The sequence below is a fragment of the Euleptes europaea genome, chromosome 1, assembly GCF_029931775.1.
Source record: "Euleptes europaea isolate rEulEur1 chromosome 1, rEulEur1.hap1, whole genome shotgun sequence".
Taxonomy (NCBI): domain Eukaryota; kingdom Metazoa; phylum Chordata; class Lepidosauria; order Squamata; family Sphaerodactylidae; genus Euleptes; species Euleptes europaea.
Window position 1 is genome coordinate 107,873,842 of NC_079312.1, and position 21,106 is coordinate 107,894,947.

Consider the following 21,106-nt stretch of genomic DNA (forward strand, 5'->3'; position numbering starts at 1 on the left):
ATTTTCATGTTTGTGATTACTTACCATAAGTCACCCCAGAAACCAGTTTTCTAGTTGAGGGACAGGATATAAACATTTAAAATAAATAGCTTAGATGACTTACAAAGGGAAATAGACAAATTCATAAAGCATAGAGCTATACCTCTGAACAATAGCTGCTTACATGTGCCACTTCCAGACTCCACTGAAAGCAATCATCCCTGGAATTTTAGCACTCTTCACAGTTGCTTTATTTGCTTCTCTGGTTGGGCTGGCAAATATATGGAAGGTTTTGGTAGTGTAGATGCAGTTCCTGCAACGTCATATGTCTTGGAATGAATCCCGGTGACAGGGTAGATCAGTGGTTCCCAAACTTTTCGGGCCACCGCCCCCTTGGTTCCAAAAACTCACCCCAGTGCCCCCTACCCTTTCCTATAAAAAGCATTATTAAAAATAGGGGTTTGTATGACTCACTAAAAATATAATAACAATAAAATTTCAAAACAGTAACAATTAATTGCACATCTATTCAAAATCAAATTAAAACTTTTTAGTTGAAATTTATTCAACAAAACTGATGAACTTGATCCAGTGGTACCAGCTCTTCAAAGTCTGGAAAAAAATTCTGATAGTTTCCACCAATTTGCCAGCATGGTGCCATAGCTTGATCTATTGTAAATTATGAACAACACAGTTGAAGGGGCCCACCTCTAGTGCCCCCTGCTGCCCCCTTGTCTCTTAGTGCCCCCCTAGGACTAGGTAATCCCACCGCCCCCCCCAGGGGGTGGTACTGCCCACTTTGGGAACCACTGGGCTAGATGGATAGAAGGAGATGGCTCAGCACCATCTGAGATACCAGGAAGCTCCAATTTCTCAAAATTGACAAAAGTTGGCTTTATGCTGGAGTTGTTGTTGGTGGTCCATGACCACAAGAATATCAGTAACAAATGAATGACATAGATCTCTACTGACAAGTTATTCTGAAAAAGTTTCCCAACCTTGACTTTTGATGGGTGGCTATGTGTGTGTGTTGTGTGTGTGTGTGTGTGTGTTGCCATCAAGTCGCTTCCGACTCATGGCGACCCTATGAATCAATGTCCTTCAAAAAGTCCTATCTTTAACAGCCTTGCTCAGGTCTTGTAAATTGAGGGCTTTGGCTTCCTTTATAGATGGGTGGCTAGGCATTATAATAAAGCCTCAGTAATAAGGTCACGTTTAAGGAAACATGCCCTTGGGAATGACCAGTGTGTTGCACCTCTCTTGTGTTGTGCACCTGTTTCTCTTGCATGTGTTCATACACACAAGCTCTTGAAAACATAATTTCTTTTCCATTGCATAAAACAATACACTATATAGCATGCATAAAATTTGATAGGGTCACTGGGAGGCAGATTAAACTGTTTAATTGACGAATATTAGAAAATTATGCTCTAATATCTAATATTTTCTGTATTGCCTTATGCCTCCTGCTGTTACTGAAATGTCTTTGGAACTTCCTGGTCAGTGCTGTCTTTAAAATGTAATTGGCGAGTATAAATTACTGGTTGGTTGGTTTGTTCTTGTGTGTGTGTGTAAAGTGCCGCAGCCGACTTATGGCGACCCCTTATGGGGTTTTCAAGGCAAGAGACTAACAGAGGTGGTTTGCCAGTGCCTTCCTCTGCACAGCAACCCTGGACTTCCTTGGTGGTCTCCCATCCAAATACTAACCAGGGCTGACCCTGCTTAGCTTCTGAGATCTGACGAGATCAGGCTAGCCTGGGCCATCCAGGTCAGGGCTGGTTTGTTCTTACCTCTACTTAAATGTCCCCCCAAAATTGCGAAGATCTTAAAAGGTGTGGTGGGGCTGCACAGTAATTCAAAGTATCTCCTAGTGTTGCATGGTGGTGAAGTTATCAAAGCCTAGATCAGGCTCTCCCTAAGATGGTATGTTTGAGAAGGTGCTGAGAATGCCCCTTAGGCACTAACGTAGGTGGAGAGATACTATTTTGCCTGGTTTTTGCATAATTTCTTTCTGCCGAAATACATAGAGGCAGAATAGCGAGTGTTTTCTAACCAGCCCACAGCATGACACACTTGCCGCGTTGGGGGATGATGGAGCAGCATAAAATAGATGCAAAATATGTGTTTTGAAACGGAAGCTCCTTTAATAAATAAAGTCTGTAACATCATTTTAGGTAAGGTGCATTGAAGACAGTGCTTCTCTCATAGTATCACTATAAAACACTTGTCTTAAAATATATTAACATATTATTTAAAGATTAGTTGTGGGTTAGGTCACTGAAATGAAAATGTGCTATGTGAGTGCGGGTAGAGCTCAAACGCTTCTTTCATACTTCTATAGGAGGGAGAAACAGGATTTCTGATGGTAACATGTTTACCTAGGAAATGTTCCAGTGACATCAGTCTTAAAATATGTGAGGAAGGGGGATGGCTCCTAATGACTCCATGTATTGGAAGAGTGCCACTCTTGGATAGCTAGGGTAGTTTAGATGTATTTGCATTCTTCCTCTTTTGGAATGAAGAAACAGCCATTCCTTACATTAAAAGGATAAATCAGTATCTCCAGGAAAGTGCTGATGACTAGTTCTGTAGGACAACTGACTCCTTTCAAATCTTTATTTACTTCAAAATTTGTACCCCTCCTACTATGTCTCTGCTCTGACCTGGATGGGCCAGGCTAGCCTGATCTTGTCAGATCTCAGAAGCTAAGCAGGGTCAGCCCTGGTTAGTATTTGGATGGGAGACCACCAAGGAAGTCCAGGGTTGCTGTGCAGAGGAAGGCACTGGCAAACCACCTCTGTTAGTGTCTTGCCATGAAAACCCCAAAAAGGGGTCGCCATAAGTCGGCTGCGACTTGACGGCACTTTACACACACACACTATGTCTCTATGGAGCCCTCAGAGTGGCTAGGATAAATTATGCAACGTTTTAAAAGTATGAATTTAAAATATGCTAACACCACACAAAACTACAAATGAACAGCAAAATGACATATTAAAAAATCTGCCTGGTGGATTCTAGAAAACTATACACTGTGTCATTAGTCATCCACCTGCCCTCCATTCCCAAAAGGCCTGCTGAAATGAAATGGTTTCTACCACCCTTTTGAAAATAAAAAGGTGTGCTGGTGCCGCGGCTGTACTAGCACCCATGCATGCTCTGCTGCGCCACTCCCTGCCGCTGGAGTAAGTGCTATGATGCCGGCATAAGTGCCCCTTACACTGGCAAAAGTGGCATTTACGCCGGTGCCAGGGTCATGCTGCCTCCTCACCACTTTTGCCCCCCCACCTTTGGATTGTACTGTAAATAACCAGATTTATTTCTTCAGCTTAACAACACAGCCATGAGGCAGGAAGGGACATAATAGAATAATGTAAAGCATATAATTTGGTATTCTTTTTAATTTGTAAAGAAGATGCATTTTTCTATGACATAAACTCATTATCCCAGATTTACAGAACTGCATGTGTATTTCTCTAGTACTGTATAAACAGAATTATGACCTAGGCTAAAATTGAACCCAGATTTGTCAGGAAAGCATTTGAGGAGAATTTTCTCCCAAGTAACTGTGATTTTCAAAAATATAGCTTCATTAATGATATGGAATGATTATACAAATTGTAAATTGCTAGCAGTGTAATCTTCAACAGAGTTACTCTGGTCTAAATCCATTAATTTCTGTGGGTTTAGACTGAAGTAATTCTGCAGAGGATTACACTGTGATAAGAGAACATGAATTCCCTTGTCTTCTTGTGTGTATAAGAGCACAGTAATTAGCTACTCAACTGAAATCAATTAGTTTTATTGCATTAGCTCAAAGCCACAGCAAAACAACAACAAAAAACAAACAAAACAAGGCAATCACAATATCAAATAAAATCCATAAACTATGAAAATTAAACTACACGATAAATGTTTACAACATAACCTGGATAGCTAAAAGAAGCAGAATTAACAATGACTTACTACTCTTATAATAATGAGTGATCCAGCGTAAAACTAGTGAAGTATTCGTCGATCAAACTTGCATCAGAGGGTTTTGACTGTAGCTTTATAACCAGGGCCACGAACTTTGCTGATTGTAGTGTTACTCATTTATCTCTATCTGCAAGTCGCATAATCAGTTTGTTCTGGTCCTACATCCCTGAGCATCATGATACAATGTTCCCAAGATCTCTTTTGTGATCTACTGCGAACCTTGGGCACCAAAGAATCACATCAGCCAGATCCTCAATGTACCCATGGTCATGAGAGCAGACTCACTCGTTATTCACTGAAACTCAGGCTGTATGTGAATTATATTTTGTTTTAAGTTTTGCTTTAATCTGAGGAGATAAGGTGATTTAAGCCATTTTCACATTCACACAAGCCTACCAAGCTAGTTGGTATTCGTAATATCACTAGTGAAATGCCCTTGAAGGGCCTTTTGCTAAACTGTATGGTTGACCAAATATCAGAATTTGATTATCCCTGGCTCCAAACTCACTGTTCTTTATGTACAGAACTTTTCTTTCTGGACCTGCATATAAGTAAAGTATCCACTGGAGATATCCTTACCTCTCTTAAGGTAATGTTTGAGCAAGGTAGTACTAGGAAAGCACTTGATACCAGCTTCACCCAACCAGCTTCTCCCAACACCATGTAATCTAATCAATCTCTAATCTAATCTCTAATCTAATCTCTGCAGTACACCCTGCAAAAGATACAGATAAGAACCCATAAACCCATGTCCCAAAGCATCTTTTCTCTGCTCCTCCCTTGGTTTTTGTTGATCTCATCCAGTTTGAAGGGCTCTGGAGAGCTCAAAAGTTTTCACACTATTACATGATATTTTGATTGGTCCAATTTAAAATTATTAAATGGACTTTCAGTTTAGATTTTTCTTTGAATCAACTACCTGAAATGTTGTTGTTGTTTTACACTGGGGGGAAAGCAATCTGTTTAATTCTCACCATTTTTGTATCTGGAAACTACACCTTCACTATGTTAGCTTTTCTAATTGCATCTACCGCCATCAAATCCCTATCCTAACCCAAAGTGTTACGAATACTTGAAACTGAATATGCAATTCTGCATTCATATTTTCTTATGCAGATGTGAAGCTGGACTTTGGCTTGTGCTGTGTACTTGGAGTGCCAGAAACAATGTTCTCTTAGGACATCATCAGACACTAAGTTCAACTAATGTAATCAGGAAATTATGTGAGAATATGCATATTTCTTTTTAATGTTAATTTTGGGGGGGGGATTTGTTATTAATGTGGTTAAACCAGAGGCAGATATGGGAATAATTACATGTGTTCTATTTTGTATACACGTTTTGCTTTGTTTGGTGGTGCTTCAGACAAACAGAGGTGTAAAATAATGCTTATATGTGGAATAAGCAATGCTTATTCTAATCTTAAAGAGAGATGATATAATAACATCCTTTTAAAACACACATAATATCTTTGACTAGCTGCAGAACTTTCCAGCTGGTTTAAATGTACAGAAGGATGTCTGTATATTCTTAAGGCAAGTCATTGATAGCAGAAGTGATGTTTCTCAACAGAGCTCAGGTCATTGGGAGGTTAATTGTACTGGGCAAAGGAGAGTTCTTTGTGGCAATTAGGTGTAAATAGAATCACTTGGAGAACTGCCAGCAGTGAATGTATTCCAACCATGAATGGTACGCTTAAAGTAATTACCCTCTTAATTCATGTACTGGTCATGGAATTTTGGTCAACGAGGAAACTTCCACTCATTTGTGTCACTAAGTGCCATGCTCAACTTCATTAAATCAATTTGATTTAAGATGCAGACCAGATCAGATAAAATTAGCTTTTGTGTTAGATATCCTGAAACAAGTGATTTCATTGTAACATCCTCCTAGTTTTAAAAAAAAACACTACAGGGGAAGATTGCATGCGAAGGAAGAGTAATGCCATGCCATTCCATAATAAATATTGTACCCAGATGCTCTAAATACAATAAGAAACCTGAATCACTAGGGTTGTCAACTTCCAGGTACAAACGTACAACACCGCAGCTCTCAACTATATACTATATTATTATTAGCTTAATATAAGAACACCGTCAATAATACTGTTTCAAACATTAATAATTGTATTGTTATATATTTTGTATACTGTATTAATTCAAAACAAGAATTAGCACTACTTACTCCAATAACTACACTTTTATAAACACAAAATCCACAGCATACAGACAATGCAGCTCTCAAACTCCACAAAGTCCAAATAAAATTATAAACCTCCAGGTACAAGCTGGAGATCTCCTGCTATTACAACTGATCTCCAGCCAATAAAGATCAGTTCTCCAGGAGAAAACGGCTGTTTTGGCAATTGGACTCTATGGGAATGAAGTCCCTCCCTTCCCCAAACCCTCCCCTCCTCAGGCTCCGCCCCAAAAACCTTCCGCGGGTGGCAAAGAGGGATCTGGCGACCCTATGAATCACTTTCAGGACTACCATTTCATTAGAGGGAAAAAGGAAGTTCTGTCAAGGGGCGGGAAAGATTCTCAGCAAAGTTTAAGGACCTCTCCTAGGGTATGCTGAAGATCACCCCCTCCCCCAACACAACAACAAAAATGCCAAGTTCATTTTAAGAGCAACTTCGGTGGTTACTCTTATATTCCTGATGATAATGACAGCAATGCTGTACCCTGTGGAATGCTTTATTAATATTTTATTTATTTACTTTTATTTTATGTTATAGTCCGCCTTTCTCACTGAGACTCAAGGTGGATTACATCATTGAACTGAGTACTCTTTTAAATAGATCTTGTTTTCAGCTGTATTCTGTATGTTATACTAGCCCTGGAAAAATAAGCCTTCTCTTCTCTTCTCTTCTCTTCTCTTCTCTTCTCTTCTCTTCTCTTCTCTTCTCTTCTCTTCTCTTCTCTTCTCTTCTCTTCTCTTCGTACTATCTGCTCCACCCTCCTCTCTGCCTGCTTTTAGCTGTGTGTGTGATTAATATATGTTGGTTTGGATTCAAAGCCGTGAACATGGATAGTAGCTGGTGGAGAACGACTTCCTCCCCTACCCCTGCATTCTTTGTAGTCCTCAAATTCTGTTCCTGGGGGAGGTCAAGAAAACTTCAGGAAGGGGGCATTAAAATGGGGGATATTCACTGTGAGGGGAGAAATTGAATTTTTAAAAAATCACCTTCCCCTCCTCCAGTAACAGAACTTCTGTTCCGCCAGCATAACCCCCATTAAACTGAAGGAATTATACCTTTGGATCAAACCTATTGTGTGGTTTTATCTCATTAAAAATTGAAAATAGTAACACATTAAAATCGGATTTCTTTCAAAAGAAACGCAAATATATCTGAAGTCAGAACCATGTCTGAATGTTGGAACTGTGTCAGGGGAGGTGTGTGCATGTGTTTCATATCCTAAATAGTGTTGTTTTTCATCTTGCTGCTTATTTGATGCTTATCTCACTTGTGGGTGGAAACATATTTTGGAATCTTGGTGCTTTAAACATGATTCCACTTGTGCTTCAATCAACCAAAGATTTTTACAAGTTAATTTTTTCACAAATAATTATTCCAGTGGAGTTGCTCAACAAACATTCATTTAAGTACAACACAAATGCATTTTCTGACTGATGACTTGATCTTAGGAAGCTCCGAGAGAGAGAGGGGGGGGGGCAGGCAGGCAGGCAGGCGGGCCTTGGCAATAAAAAGGATCTCTTGTCACTTGATTTCCCAATTTAAATTCCGTTTATATGTGCTGGTGATAGAATGAATGAATGCGTATTTTTCAAATTCACAGTGCTGTGGGGAGGGGCTGTGGCTCAGTGGAGGAGCATCTATTTGGCACACAGAAGGTCCCTGGTTAAATCCCCGGCATCTCCAGTTAATGGATCTGTTAGTACGTGATATGAAAGATCTCTGCCTGAAACCCTGGACAGTGGCTGCCAGTTTGAGTAGACCATGCTGCTATTGATGGACCAAGGGTCTGATTCAGTATAAAGCAATTCATGCCTAGGAGAGAAAGGAAAGGTGTGATGAGGGCTACTGTAAAAATACTCCTGCTTCAGCCAGCCAGCCTGCCTGCCTGCCTCAGGTGTGTGTAGGGGGGGGGGAATCCCACCCAAACTGCATGAGGTTGGCTAGCTCTCTCCCCCTTCCTCCTTTGGGAAAGCTCAAGCCCAGTCAAGCTTCACTTGAACAGCTGGCTTCAAAGTATGGCTTGATCACTCACTTGCTCCCCCTCCCTTCTTTGGGGAGGTGGGGTAGGGTTGCCAAGTCCCTCTTCGCCACTGGCGGGAGATTTTTGGGTGGAGTTTGGGGCCCTCTCTAAAATTTTACACATGAAGCTGCTTTATACTGAGTCAGACCACAGACTGCTTTAGCCTTGAACTGTGTTTGACTGGCAGCAACTCTTGAAGGTCTCAGGCAGAGATCTTTCTTACTCTTGATAATAGGATTGATAACAGGCCTAGAAAATACATGTCCTGTCCCTTTAATCAAAGTTATTTACCTCTATGCCATGAAAAGCCTCAACTGTACATTTCAACCCATTAAACTTCTATTAAAAAAACAGGAAATTTCTTTCTCAGGCCTGGTGGCAACCCTTTTGCAACCTAGAAACAGTTTATTCTGAATTATAGTTGGATGTTTTATACTTTAGATATACCTTAAAATACACACACACACACACACCTTTAGATACCTTAGATACCTTAGATATACCTTTAGCTATACCTTATAATAAAGATGACATTTCTCAAAAATTAGAAAAAAAATAAAAAATAGACCAGGGTTGCCAGGTCCCTCTTTGCCACCAGGGGGACATTTTTGGGGAGCGGTTTGGGGAGGGGTTTGGGGAGGGGCGGGACTTAAATGCCATAGAGCCCAATTGCTAAAGTGGACATTTTCTCCAGGGGAACTGATCTCTATCAGTTGGAGATCAGTTGTAATAGTGGGAGATCTCCTGCTAGTACCTGGAGGTTGCTAAGAACCAGTACTAAGCCAATATATACTCAATAGAATTCAATGAACAACAATTTGTGTATTTCAACAATTATACAACAATACAAACATTATAACAGTAATGTGAATGTGCAAACAAAAGTTTTTTCAACAACAGAAACAAAAACCACACAAAACATTAACACAAAACAACAGCAGTCCACAAGGGAGGACAGAGAAGTCCACTGGCAAGGGGCTTGTAAGCCTCAAACAATGAACAGTCTCAATTGGACCACAAATTGCAAATCCATGTACCAAGAGACTACAAATATTGTCTTTCTCTTTCTTTCTTTCTTTCTTTCTTTTTCTTTCTTTCTTTCTTTCTTTCTTTCTTTCTTTCTTTCTTTCTTTCTTTCTTTCTTTCTTTCTTTCTTTCTTTCTTTCTTTCTTTCTCTCTCTCTCTCTCTCTCTCTCTCTCTCTCTCTCTCTCTCTCTCTCTCTCTCTCTCTCTTCTCTTCTCTTCTCCTGGGTCCACGGTGGAGAGAACAGCAAAGTAATAAGTAGGTTAACTAAGGAAATGTTAGGAAATGAGTTATGGAAAGTGTGGTGTAGCAGCAGTATTGGACTAGGACTAAGACTAAGGAGTTTTGTATTAAAATTAATTTAAGGGCTTTTATATTTTAAGTTGTTGTAATATTGTCTAGATTGTCAAGGCCTATGGCCATGCACAATAAACATGACTGACTGACTGTATTAAAATCTCATTTGGCCACAAAATTTACTGAGCGACTTTGGCCCAGCCACTATCTCTCAACGACTAGCCTCCTGCCAGGGTTGTGGTGAGAAAATGGAGGAAGGGAGAGCCATGTTATATCATCCTGAGTTCTTTAGAGGAAGGGCAGCATCAAAATGTTAGGGTGCTAGATATTGATCCCATACATTGTAGGAAGGGGGGATGGTACAGCAGTGATCGCTGGCAGCCGGGGTGGGTGGGTAATTTAGAAAAATTCTTGTCTGGAGACCCCAAGAGGAAAGACTTCACGTTACTTTAGGGGTTGACCTCAAACGTAGGTGTAAATACAACACACATTTCTGATAATATGGATACACCTCAGGGAGCCAGACTTTGCCGTGGCTCTCTCTTAAGTACACACACGGCAGCAACATTGGGGATGCCGCTCCATCTTGCATGAAATGGCATTAATGGGCCAGGACTTCTGCTGCACCATTTGGTGACATGCTACTCGAATGTTTTGTAGGGGAGGAACGCTGGGCTATAACTCCTGCATTGCCTGCTGCTCAGGGGTCAATCTTTAAAATATTGTTACCCCAAAGCAACTGCTTGGAATCAAACTAGTTGGGAGTGTCCTTAAGAGAAAGTGTCGTCTTGTTTGTGGGCTTCCTAGAGGCCACTGTGTGAACAGACTGCTGGAATTGATGGGCCTTGGTCTGATCCAGCATGGCTTTTCTTATGTTCTTAAAGGGGTGGAGAGCCGTACGGATTCCAGTGGTTATACAAACCAGAGGGGCCTGCTGGAATCGGGAACGTCAGTTCTTAAACATGAAAAAATAAGGGGATTTGTTTCCAAAACGGTGTTTGGTTTACAGGAAATGAAACTGTTTGTTCTCTCCCCTCAACCCCGTGCTAATATTTCAACGGCATGGCACGAAAGGCAGGTAATATTCCAAATAATCTGCCTGGCGTCCATCGGTTATGTCTGCAAGAGGGGCAGCGCAGTCTGATCAGGACGGGGCCAATCATTTCTGTGCCCTGTGTGTGTGTGTGTGTGTGTGTGTGTATGTAAAGTGCCGTCAAGTCGCAGCCGATTTATGGCGACCCCTTTTGGGGTTTTCATGGCAGGAAACTAACAGAGGTGATTTGCCAGTGCCTTCCTCTGCACAGCAACCCTGGTATTCCTTGGTGGTCTCCCATCCAAATACCAACCAGGGCTGACCCTGCTTAGCTTCTGAGATCTGACGAGATCAGGCTAGCCTGGGCCATCCAGGTCAGGGCTTCTGCGCCCTAGGCAAGGCTAACTACTTGCACACACACACACACACCCAACTGCTAACCAGTTTTCAAAAACAGATGCAGAAAAATAAAAGCACAAAACTTTTGATAAGACACTATAATTAATTCTGTTCCGTAGCATTGTTGTGGTACCTCTCTTAAAATAAAAAATATATAAATTGTCAGTTGCATTTCCCCCCCAACAAACTAATCTGCTGTAAACTGTGCCCCCTCTGGCCAGCTCTGCGCCCCTCTGAGGTCTGCGCCCTAGGCGACCGCCCAGTTCGCCTGATGGTAGCGCCGGCCCTGGCTCCAACCTTCCCAATGCCATTGCGCGGCGTGGCTATTTTGCAGGGCCTGCCCATTCCCCCCCTCCCCCCGGACAGGGCACGTCATCCGGCGCCTGGAAACCTAAGGCTTCCCCCTTCGCAGTCGACTCAGACAGGGCAGCCGGGGTGGGCGGAGCGAAGAGAACCCGGCGCTTCGGAGTCCGGGAGGGAGGGCGCGCGCGAGGGAGGGAGCGCGTGCGTCCGTCCGTCCTCTTCGCCTGGCGCGAGAGCTGGGTGGGCAGAGGCTCTGCGGCCGGCGGCGCTCCCAGGGCTGGGCGAGAGTGCTGGGCGCCACGCGCTCCGACCGCGGCCGGCGCTTGCGCCGCTGCAAAAGCAGGATTTTATCCCCGACTGCAAGGCTGGTGAGCAGCCGAGTTTCTCATCCCGGGGCAGTGGGGGAAAGGCCGGCTGGAGCGTGAAGCAGCCCCCCCCCCCGGAGTCGCCACGCCTAACGGAGCAGCGAGGCAAGATGATCCTCACACGTGAGTGCCGTGGCTGGGGTTGAGCTCGAGGCGTCAGTGACCGGGCAGGGGACACCCTTGGGTGGAACAGTATCTGAAGAAGGGAGCTGTGGCTCACGAAAACTCCTACCCTGCCAGAAAATATTCTTGCTAGTCTTGAAGGTGCTCCTGGACTCTTGCCCTTTTCTACTACTGCAGGCAGACTAACACGGCGACCCACTGTGAAGCAATTCGTGTGTGTGTGTGTGTGTGTGTGTGTGTGTGTGTGTGGAGAAGGGATGCTACCAAGTGGTAGGAGGGTCGAGGCCACTGCCTGCGATCCTGTGCCTCTTGATTGGAACCGAGGAGGTGTGGGAAGAGGGAAGAGGGCCCCGTTTGTGGATCTCGACGATGATCGCCCGGGAGTGACTCTATGGTCGGGGACGGGGGTCATAGCCTCGTGCGCTGATGGCTGTGCATTTGGGTTGCATAGCCATCATTTGCGTTTCAGTTGGTGTGGTCACGGTTGTGAACTCCTTTCCCCCGAAAAAGGGCTGTAGGTGGGACTTGTTCAGTCAGATTTGAAGAATGTGATGAATCCTAAGTAACAGTATTCTCTGAATGGGAGCCGATGAAGAAACCCTCTTGTAGATGCAGAGTCCAATAAATATTTTACATTCCATTCAACGGGTTGACTTATTTGTGAACGGGACATTTTGACAGTTGACCTTTCTTCTAGTCTTTCCCGAAGGCAAGCTTTTGACTATATGGGCACGTACAGTTGTTTTTTTTAAAGTCTGGCATTATCCTGCTTTTTAAACAGTTTTGACTCAACTGGAGAATTTAGGTCAGAAGCACAGCCTTGTAAGGAGTCCAGCTTAACCTTGCAGAGAGTTTTATGTTTTGCAATCCAGACAGTTGAGAAAAGTCAATGGAAATTACGTAACGTTATACCTGCAGTTTTTCTCTTTTACTCTTCTAATCTAGAGAAATAACCGCTGCACAAAAAATGAACGGAAGTTTCATGGCTAACTAGTTCTGGTTTTTGCGAACTTTGTCAAATGTGTGTAATGCATCTTCACCAGGCAGATACACGCTTTTATCAAACAACGTCTTTACCCAGCTTTTCTGCTTCAAAGTGGGTCCAACAGAATGAGGGTTTGAAGAGAAAAAGTTGTGAACGGCAAGGTCAGAATTCTGTGAAATGTAGTTACGTAAAATTCAAAGTAATAAAGAAAAGTAGAGAGACAGCAGTAAGTAGCAGTAGTTGGTGATAACACCATTTCCCCTAGTTTTATATCTCAAGTTCTTGCTAAGTCCTGAAGAGAAGATATCAACTCATTGATGAATTCTAAGTCACCTGTTTCTTGCTTGAGTGTTCCATTTTTTTGGAGAATAGTTGATTTTAGATCAGCACCTGAGTCTTGGAAGAGGAGACTGAAAAGTTCCTCAACTAGTTTCTGAAGATGGCAATTTTTAATGTCAGATTTGTGTCCCCTCTCCACTTTGTTGTATAGGGACTGACCGCTTTGTCCTATGTAGAAAGCAGAAGAGCATATAAAACAGCATGTATCACATTGGAAGATGAGCTCAAGAGGGTATATCTAATGTTACTGAGTCTTGCAACAGTATTTCCTGAATGTATATGGGGACAGATTTGGCATCTTGATTAGATATAGGGTCTGGTCTCTTGTTTGTGTGTCTGCTAGGTGGTCCACTGTTATGGCTAAGAAGCCATTTTAGGTTATGGGATTGCATGCAGGCAAGAACAGCCCTGTAGTGATGCTGTATATAAGTGTCCAAGAAACTGTATGAATGTGACTGATTGTGGTAAAGAACAGATAACAGATGTATGTGAAAGACTGATAGGTTAGATCTGCAACATGACCTTGTGTTGGCCTTTGCATCAACTGCCCAGCTGTAGCCAGTGCCAACAATGAACCATACAGCAGAAGGCTGCATAAAGCATCTGTCAGTGCAGTTGCTGATGAGACACTCTGGTCCTATAGGAAATGTGCATTCCTTCATTTGGCATCTGGTTGCTGCAGCTGCCAAACAGATCCCATGCATGTTGTCTCTGGTTCAGGAGCAGATGGGGGGCATTTGGGGAAGAACAATAGGGTTAAGATGCCAAGAACGGGAGGAGTCGGAGGCAGAAGCTTGGACTTTACTTCTGGGACGGCTTGCCTTTCTGTATTTAAATCCAGCAAACACTGGTGTTTAAATTTTTTTTTTTTGCTCCCATAGTAAAATTAATATATGGGGGGGGGGACTTTTGGTTATTAGCACAGAGATACTGGGAGTGGAGGTATCAAAATATGTTTCTGTGCAGCAGATAAAACTGATGTCCTGGCTTAATAACAATGATATATGGTTCTAGCACCAAGTTATGAACTTTATTTAACTTCAATGAATCAGATGCAAGTAAAATCATGTCCCTATCCCAAACACAGATGTTATCCATGTAATATTTGGTGTGTATTTGTGTGGTTCCTTTCAGTGATATTTGGTAGCTCTAAATAACTCACTTCTGGAGATAACTAGCAATTATTTGCTTAGTGCCTTGGAACAGTTTCTTTTGCCTGCCCCCTCTGCTTGACAGGTGCAAACTTCTTAGCTGAATTAAGGGAATTTTCTGTTATAGCTCCTGTTCTCTGGAATGGGTTTCCTGAGGAGGTTTAAACAGGGTGTTCTCATTAGATTTTTAAATGCAGTGCAAGACAGTTCATGTTCAGAGGGCATCTGTGTTCCAAGTATCGGGATTATTTTAGAGCTGTGTGGATTTGTTCATTCTTCAATTCCATGGTTTCGGTACGAGACAGAAAGAATTTCCATCAATGGAGTGAACGTTCCTCAATCCCAAAATGCTGAGCTTCAGCCTGCAGTGGGAGGAAGGCTTGGTGAAAATAATTCATCCTTTTTATTCATGGAAATTCTGTGCAAGATCTAATCAAAGAAGTGGTGGGATAGCTTTTTGAAATAAATAATAAAGTTTAAAATCAATACAATCAGAAATGCTACTCCCAGCTATTTTTTTTAGTGTTTTTCTGATGGTATTCATAATAACACGTACGAATGAGTGCTTGATTGAAATTAGTGGGATGGAATAGGTGTCAATACCATCCTTTATTGCATGTAATCACAGTTTGTTTTGTTTTTGGATGCAAATGTCACTGAAAGCGAGCACAGATTTTGTATCTTCCTTGATGCTGAAAAGAACTGAAAGAACATTCCTGTTTTCTTAGTACGGGTTGATCTGACCTGGTAGCATCATTCTCAAATATTTATCCTTTATGATCTTTGTTCACCATTCTCGAAAAGCAAAGGCAAAATTAGCCAAGTTTTATGATGCTTCTCAGAACTAGAAGTGACTGTTTTGTAAGGGAGAACAATTCATTTTGAAATTCTTGCTGGTTTTTAATCTTTGATGGAGTAATGAGGTCAGCAGGAAGTGGAAACTTTTTCAACTATTCAGATGTTTAGAAAGCCAGGAAATGTGTTTTTGCATGCAAGGAGAAGGGGGGTCATATTGGAGCTGGCTTTGGAATCCCACACCATATGCCAGTAATCCGTAAAACATAAGGAGCTGTCATCTAGATTTGTAAAGCTAATCTTGTTGAACCCAAATCAAGGGGAAAATAAGAAAAGAACATGACATTGAAGTAGATTTTGTAAGGTTAAAGACTGAACATCCAGTGGCACCTTAAAGACTAACAGCATTTATTTCAATACGAACTTTCATGAGTCAGAGCTCACTTCTTCAGATATGTGGAAAGGAAAGCCAGTCTGACAATGGACTATCCAAGAATCTTCCTTTTTTTGTCTTCTGTAAAATAAGCTTCAAAGTCAAAGAACTAGGGATGGGTAGTGTAGTTTCCAGGTTTGCAGATGACACAAAGTTATTCAGGATGATGAAAGGCAAGGCTGACAGTGAAGAGCTCCAGGAGATTCTCCTTTGAGGCTCAGGCGTCTTGAGCTGTGGGTTATTTTCCTTGCTCCATCCGGGGAGGCAGGACCAAAATTTTAATTTAGTTTCCTGTCTCCGCTTGGCGGGAAAATAGCCTGCAGAGACTCAGTTACAGTCTTGGCTAGCTTAATAAGACAGGATTGAGGAACCTTTTGAAAAAACATACATAAACACCAACACGCTGAGCACAGAACACAGGGATCAGAGTAAATTGGTAGTATCCCGAAGGAACTCACAACTATGTAACTTTGAACATGTGTAATGTAACTTTGAACCTGCGTAAACGGTCCCCTGCTCATTGATGGAAGGTTCGACTGTGATTTTATATGTAGGGTGGGTAAGACGCCTTTCGCCTCAGAAGAGAAGGAGCTCTCACGGTAAGTAATCAAGGCTCCGTTCTCCTCTGAGGCTCAGGCATCTTGAGCTGTGGGACCTACAAGAGCTCCCATGTGGGTGGGTTATGAACCTTCTTCCACCACCTGTTTTAACACCCTGCAACCTTGGGGCTACAGTGGATAGCTCAATGAAAATGTCAACCCAGTATGTTGCATCAGTGAAAAAGCCAAGCTCTGTGCTGGGGTTTATTGGGAAAGGGATTGAAAATATAACCGCCAATATTATAATGCCCTGTATAGATTTATGGAGTGGCTTCATTTGGAGCTTTATGTGTGGTTCTGGTCACTGTATCAAAAAGGACATTGCAAAACTGGAAAAAATACAGAAGGCAACCAAGATGAATAAGGGGTTGGAGTACCGTATATACTCGTGTATAAGCCGAGTTTTTCAGCCCAAAAAAAGGGCTGAAAAAGCCGGCCTCGGTAGAAGGGGGAAGGAGGGAGGAGGGAGGGGGGAACTTACCTCTGCTGCCGAGCCACCCCCATTTTCTCCCGCCGGGAGGGGCCCTGGGCAGCCTCTCTGCAGCCGCAGAGACTGCCTTGGCCCCCCCCGGCCCCCGCCGCCATTTTCCCCGGCCGGGAGGGGCCCTGGGCAGCGTCTCTGCAGCCGCAGAGAGGCTGCCTTGGCCCCCCCCTCCGGCCCCCGCCGCCATTTTCCCCGGCCGGGAGGGGCCCTGGGCAGCCTCTCTGCAGCCGCAGGGAAGCTGCCCTGCCCCCCCGGCCCCCGCCGCCATTTTCTCCCGCCGGGAGGGGCCCTGGGCAGCCTCTCTGCAGTCGCAGAGAGGCTTCCCCGGCCCTCCCGGCCGCCGCCGCATTTTCCCCGCCGGGAGGGGCCATGGGAGGCCCCTGCCCGTCGCGCCGCTACCGCCCACGCGCCTGGGCGCCTTCCTCCGGCCGGCAGCGGCCTGGAGGGGCCTCCTGCCAGCCCAGGAAGGACGCGCCACCGCCGCTTCGCCGCCTCTCTAGGTAAGGAGTGGGTTCAGGGTCTTTTCCCCCTCCCCCTTGGATGGGACTGGGGTCGGGGTGGGTCGGGAGGGCCTGGGAGGCGGCGGGAGGGCGACCTGGGGCAGGGGCCCTGCGCTCTAAAATGGCGGCCGCCATTTTAGAGCGCAGCATTGCCGGTAAAGGGAATTTCTTATTGCCCCTCGGCTTATACGCGGGTCAATAAGAAATTCCCTTTTCTGGCCTCTAATTTGGGGGGTCGGCTTATACCCGAGTATATACGGTACCTTTCTTGTGTGGAGAGGCTGAAGAATCTTTAGCTTTTTAGTTTGAGACAACTAAGGGGTGTGTGTGGGCATGACAGAGGTTTGTAAAATTATGCATGGGGCACAGAGAGTGAACAGAGAGAACTTTTTGTCCTTTCCCCCCAATACTCGAACTCATCAGCATCTGATGGAATTGATGAGCAGTAGATTCAGGATGAACAAAAAGAAATACAACAACAGGTGATTAAAATGTGGAATTCACTGTCATAGGGGATGTAGTGATGGTCACAGGCATAGATGGCTTTAAAAAGAGATTAGACAGATTCATGTAAAATAGGTTTGATAATCATGGTGACTAAAAGGAAGCCTACATATTCAGGGGCAGTGAACCTCTGAATACCAGTCCTGGGAGGCAGCAACAGGGGAACGCCTCAGCCTCTATTCTCTGTTGTTGGCCCTCCAGAGAAACTGGTTGGCCATTGTGTGAGACAGGAGGGACCCCTGGTCTGATCCAGCAGGGTTCTTCTCATGTTCTGAACACTTAGCACATAATGAAAGTATGGACATATGCTAGTAATTACCAGGTAACTGCCACAAACTCTCTTTTCCTCCCAGTTTTCTTCCGTGGCAAAAGCATTCCACCAAGTTGGATCTAAAGGCCTTTTTCCTAACAACTGCAGCCCATTGTTAAAATGCAGATTTATTGAGCTAGGAACCCACTTTGCAATTTCATGAATACCAGCATTGAGGCTTGGCTACGAGACTAGATTTTAGCATTGGAGCAATGCTGCATTTTGGGGTGTTGAAATGCATGCTGTGGGTGTTTGCCACCAGAAAGGTTTAAAGCAATAAAACATAAGGAAGGTTGAGCGGAATTGTTTTCATATTCTGGTAACATCATATTATCACTAGAAAAATGTATATAGTTATTGAGCCATCTTTTCCCAGCCTTAGATTGGTATAGTTTAATTTCAGGATAGAGAAATAAAGAAATATTTCAGAAACACTGAAATAATTAACCACTGAGGTCCTTGCAAACGTTAATTGCCAGATTGTGGTTCAAAATGTAGTCTATTGTGCTCCAAAGCCAGTTAAATGACTAGGGATATGTTTTACCCTATATCTAAAACTGTTAACTTCAACTTAAAATTTTCATAAACCTAGACTTGAGATTTGAATTGGTGATAACATCTTTGGTTATTTTGGATGGTGAGATTTATTGTAGTTAAAATGAAAATATTGTCAAAATTTATATTATAATCCCACTTTTGGTTGATGTTAGAGAGGTCAAATTCATATGGGCAGGTGAAGTAGTGTTAAATACCTACTTTACAGAACTGGTGTTAGAATGTGTGCTTGCATTTCCAGATGTAAATTTTCAAATATTTCGGTGAGTTCTGAGTATACCAAAAAAAGGGGGAATAAAAATCCAAACCAAAATTGAATTAAGTTCCTTGAAGGTTAAGCAGAAACAATTTAAAAATGAATTAAACAACATAAATCAATGTATTGTGCAGTGAACTTTTAATACAAATGAAAAACATAAGCTTTGAATTTAGCCTTTAGACCAGGGGTGTCAAACTCAATCGTTATTGCGCCAGATATGACATAAATGGCACTTGGTCAGGCAAGGTCATGCCTTGCCAGCCCAGATCGAGAGTGAGAGGGGTGGCTTTCTCGGCTGGCTCACGGGCCGGATGAGGCCTGTGGGCCTTATGTTTGACACCCCTGCTCTAGACTGAAACCACTGTAATCCTCAGTGTGCATTATATAGTACAATGAATATCCACAAGTTGATGACTTACAAGTAAGACCACAATTACAATAAACAAGACCGAACACATTTCAGCCCTAGTGGCATTCTTCGGGCATACACACCAAGAACAGTTGTTGATATAATAAGCCAAAACAAATGTTGATTGATTCACATTTTATTCTGTGTGGCCAAATGATGACACTATTAGGATCATGGATCTTGTCCCATGATTTCCATGCTCACACATATAATTTACACTCATGCATTTTTATCTAATTTTAGCAGTTAATTTCTTTGTGGTATGTATGTATACACCAACCAGCAATCTGACAAATACCCCTGTATATCTATGTATTAGTGACCACCAAAGAAGGCCCATGGATAGGGTTGCCAACCTCCAGCTGGAGATCTCCCACTTTTACAACTGATCTCCAGATGAAAAAGATCAGTTCACCTGGAGAAAATGGCTGCCTTGGAAGGTGGACTCTATGGCATTATACCCCATTGAAGTCCCTCCCCTCCCCAAACCCTGCCATAGGCTTCACCCCCAAAATTTGCAGGTATTTCCCAACCCAGAGCTGGCAACTCTACCCATGGAGCTGAAACATATCTGGTTTTATTTACTGTGACTGTGGTCTTACTTGTATGTCACCAACTTGTGGATATTCATTTGTATTGTATAATGTACATTGAGGACTACTTGGGCCAGTGGTTTCAGTCTAGAGGCTAAATTCAAAGCCTATGTTTTTTATTTGTGTTTTAAGTGCACTGCACAATACATTGATTTATTTTGTTTAATTCATTTTTTACAATGTTTCTGCTCAACCTTCATGGTACTTAACAGGTGTTTTTCTAAGGCAAGGTTTTTATCAAATGGAATAAAAGACTTCAGTAACTCTGGGACAACTATTAAGTAGTTTATTTAGAAGAACGTCTTACAGCCCATTTTTGAGCTGGGAGGGCGAAAGTCCTCAGGAGGTGCACAAGGGCCTGTGCTGGTGTCTGGACCACTTGCACTGCCCCCCATGCCATTTGCACCACTGAGAGTGGCACGGACGCCGGAGTTGGGGCGCTCAAGCTGGCCTCCTTGCACTGCTGCGGCAGTGCAACCCGGGGTCACTGGCTCAGCCTCCCGCTGGTGTCCTGATGGTGCATTTCCGTACTCCGTTGTCCCAGGGGGCATTCCCGGGGTGTTCCGGGGGCAGAGCCACCTTTAGGTGGCATCCATACCACCTTCAGGCAGGAAATGCCCATTTGCCCTTACCTGGAGTTACATAGTCTTTTTAGGTGGCATAGCCCCATGGGATGCTATGGAGCTGTTACACAGAGCTCGCAGGTAATGGCAAAGTGCCGGCTTCAGTGTGTGTGTGTGTGGGGATCCTCCTTTGGAGGCAGCATGGCTATGCTGTCTCCAGCCACCGGCTCAGCCCTCCCCCTCAAGAATGGGCTGTAATGTTGTACTATTTTTTTCATTAGGTTTAAGTAATGTCAAGAGCCTGTTGTACATGTGAGCCAGAACTACTGGTCAAGATATATCTAATGGAGCAGGGGGTGGATATAGATCTATTGATGGGCTTAAAGTATAAGAGTTCTTGGACAGCTAACTGGGATTCAGTTTAATTTGATGTAACTACATATATTCTTAACTTTTAAAGGATTGATTACAAGGTGAAACACTGGGCATTGTTGCAAAATATGTTGATTGTTGTTTGCTGCCAAAATATTTTAGGGTCCATGCTGGAAGAAAATTAATTTCCCTTCATTAATGGAATGGTAGTTAAAACTATTGGATTTTAGAAATAGATATTTTGAATGGTAAGGTATAAAAATGAACATTAGTAATATTGGAGACAAATGAAAACATTTTGCTGCCTTTTGGAGGGGATCTAATAATGTAGGTATATCTATAGAAATACAAGTCTTTCTCATATGTTTTCTTTTACATTTAATACAATATAATTATTTTTTAAGGAAGACTTGCTGTTCAGCTCCTATAAGGTTAAAAACATGAATTATACAGTCTGAATTTCTTCTTCAGAAAGGACACAGTAGATTTCAGTGCTGGCTCGCTTTGCAGGCTGCTGGCCGGGGCTGTTCTGAC

The 21,106-nt window shown here is 43.1% G+C and overlaps 1 protein-coding gene across 1 annotated transcript in view; it reads left to right on the plus strand.

Annotated features, from left to right (window-relative positions):
- The window catches only part of LOC130488749 (rho GTPase-activating protein 7-like), a 91,661-nt gene that overhangs the window by 44,873 nt on the left and 25,682 nt on the right, over positions 1-21,106 (plus strand). The gene's annotated exons all lie outside the window — the stretch shown is intronic.